We start from the raw sequence: 3,197 nt of genomic DNA, 5'->3' as shown, positions 1-3,197 counted from the left end.
TGCTTTTAGATGATTTAACTGAAAGAACATTTAGCTGCTGCTCCTTCCTGTTTTGAAAGAACTCTCTGCTTGAGACGCCAGTGACTGAATTCACATCTTCAATATTTTGCATAAAATCCTTCAAAAAAGAAGGCCTCTTGAATGAATTTCATGGCACAAAAGCCCAAGTGCTTCTTAGCTATTATTGGGAATGGCATGGTACCTTGGAGAAGAGGGTCAAAAATCTCCCAGTAACCTTGGGCTATAGTAGAGCTATAACAGAATAAAGAATTAATGGCTTTGTATAAAACAGACTTTCTAGACCCATCCGTTAGGAAAAATAGAAAACAATGCTCTTCTAGAAAGATCCAATCTAGATGAGAAATATTTACATTTGGGGCATAGTGAAGAGTCTAAGAAGGCAAAATCATGGTGATGAGTCCGTAATTTAGTTGAGGACAAGACTGTTGAAAAATATTCCAAAAGCACTTTGTTCTAAATCTCTTAGCAATAATCACCTTGGATTATGGTTGTGTGTTGACTTGTTGATCTCTCCCACTTACCTAAGTCCTCCAAGCTTAGTATTTGGAACAAATGCAATCCTTAAAGGCTTAGCAAATGGAAGAATGAATGAAAAGACTCATTTCTATGTGCTGAGGTATAGAATAAGGAGGAGCAGTCAGGGTGTGGTGATACCCAGAGCAAAACACTTGATGTGTTTTTAAGGCCTTTGCCTCAAACAAGCCATGATGAAAACTTTCAAGGGAAAAATGCTCCCTGAAGGGAAGACTATATTAGCAACACCCACAGTATCTTAAGCAACACTAAACACAGCTCTTGATAGATGAGCTTGGAATTTGGAGCATATATGCCCCTGGGAAATCAGCCAAAAACACTGCATGGCTATATATTTTAAATCTATAGTAACAGCTCAGACAAATTGAGGTTGTTCTCAACTCTGACCCTCACAGGGCTCCTCCCTGGTGAAAGCTGCTTTCCTTTCCCCCTGGTGTTCTCATTTTACACTCTAAAAGAGAGCAAAATGTTCTGCATGGAATTTTATCTTTAAATTTCTGTGGTCAGTGAGGAGAGCCCAAGGGCATGTCTCAGGAAAATGGAAGGACCCAGGTGTGCGGTCTCATCTTCACAGCATGTTATATTTAACACTTTAATAGTCTAAATCAAACACACTGAACTTGGAGCCTTTTTCTAACTTGGGGAAAAAAAATCATGGTTTGACAAATTCCATACAGTTCAACTGAAATCAAGTCTGTTTACCAGAATCAAAGGCCATCGGCAACTGTCGTTAATATTTCTAAACTGTTGTCTAAATAGGCTCCTGAGATGACATGGTTGTCCAGAGTAATGTTCTTTCACAGGCCAACCTGACATGACAGGAACGTTTCTCAAAGAATGAAATTCACGTCAGGCATGAACATGTTCAGCTGTCTCCTTCATTGCTGTGATTGAATCTGTCGTAACGCAGGACTGTGCTTGCATACCTGGTTTACCCAGAGATCTTTTTGTGTTTGACAGTTGTTACTGTAGGAGCCTAACATCCTGCTTGCTCAGAAGAAGGCTAAATTGTCTTTCTCCAGTTTTGCATCATAGAGGCAAGAGTATAACTTGCTGGGTGTGGCTAGTGTTGTAGAAAAACAAAAGCATGAGAATCAGGAATCCTTTCCTTGCTGGCATCTTAGGTGGCATTGAGTTACAACCATGACACTGAACAGAATGGAATAGTGGTTTCTTTAGATCAATCAATTCTTCCAAGCCTCCAGTAGCCTCTATTTGTGCCTCATCCTGAATCCACTCCCTGGGGCTGAAACTAGATCCGCCTCTGGAGATGGGATATTTAGTGAACAGCCCTCTGTTGAGCAGCTACTTCTCAGTGAGGACATCCTTCAAGGTAGAGAAGAAGGAGCTAAGCAGAGGGGAAGGGTTGCATGTGATCATAGCATCAACATGGACCAGGCTGAGGAGAACTGGAAGCCCACCTTAACCGGGGCCTTCTCGGCCACTGCAAACCCCTAAAGGAAGGAATATTCGGGAGAAGGGTCTTCTCCCCTTGGCCTCTAGGCTAAAGCCCTAGTCCCTTGATACAACTTTCAAAGCCTTCCTCATATGGTTTTGCTTACTTTCCCAGCTTAATTTCTTGCCTTTCCAGCCTCAAACTTTACAAACTGACAACCCCCTTCTTCTGTACATACCATGCCACATTCAGGCTTTGCCATACTGCATCTCCTTTGTTTGCCTATTTTTTTCTTTACCTATTAGGATTCAAGTTAAGCATCATCCTGTTCAAGAAGTTTCTTCAAGACCTCCAAGACTGGATTAAGTTCCTTTTTTGGGTCTCCATAATACTCCATGCCTGACCTAATGACATTTTTGTGTAATTATTTGTCTCTTCTCCTTTCTCTAACACAAGAGGTACCAATCCTTCTTCTGGAAAAAAGAACATATTCCCTCAGATGCTGGAAGTGCCACTGGAGACAGCCCTCAAATGTCAGCTTCCTATGGGGATTGCCTTTGTTGAAAAGAGCCACCTAAGCCAAGTTAGGTCCCTTTTCTGGGGTGGTCAGCATCCAGTGACTACCCAACATAGAGGTTAAAGGCTTGGCCCTTACACCTAGGTGGGTTCAAGTCTGAAGCTCACTAGAATTTCAGGACTCTGTAGAGAGAGTCCACTGATAACGCATCACAGTTCAACTTCTCCTTGTGCCTAATCCTGCTTCATTCTTGCCTTTCTATGGGTGTTGAACTCCCATATTAATTTTCTGCATGCTGTTCTCTACCTCAGAATTGGCTTCCAGTGATCTCAGTGTGTGACACCTACCTTCATTTGATCTGAGAAAGTTGAGGACAGAGATGCCTTGTTCATTTTTGTAATTCTAGCACACAGCAAGGTGTCTGGCACAGAGTATGCTTTCAACAAATGCTGGTGGGCAGGTTGAATAAATGAAATTCAAAGTGAGAGAAGCATTTGGTGTTGTTAAAAAAAAGAATGAAGCAGTCAATCAGGTTTCCTCTAGAAGGTTTCATCATACTGATAGCCTTGACAATTAAATAGGAGAAGCCTATTTAATTCTCCAAGCCTGGACTTGGAGTTAACATATTTGGGTGCAAGTCTTATTTTTCTCCGTACTTATTAAGCATGTGCATTGTTGGGTTCTAGCACCAAACAGAGGGCACACTCAAACCTGGTGATTTGAGAAGAA

Source organism: Vulpes vulpes, chromosome 4 (assembly GCF_048418805.1).
Source record: "Vulpes vulpes isolate BD-2025 chromosome 4, VulVul3, whole genome shotgun sequence".
NCBI classification, from domain to species: Eukaryota; Metazoa; Chordata; class Mammalia; order Carnivora; family Canidae; genus Vulpes; species Vulpes vulpes.
The sequence above is the reverse complement of the archived record's forward strand: the minus strand, read 5'-3'. Positions refer to the sequence as shown.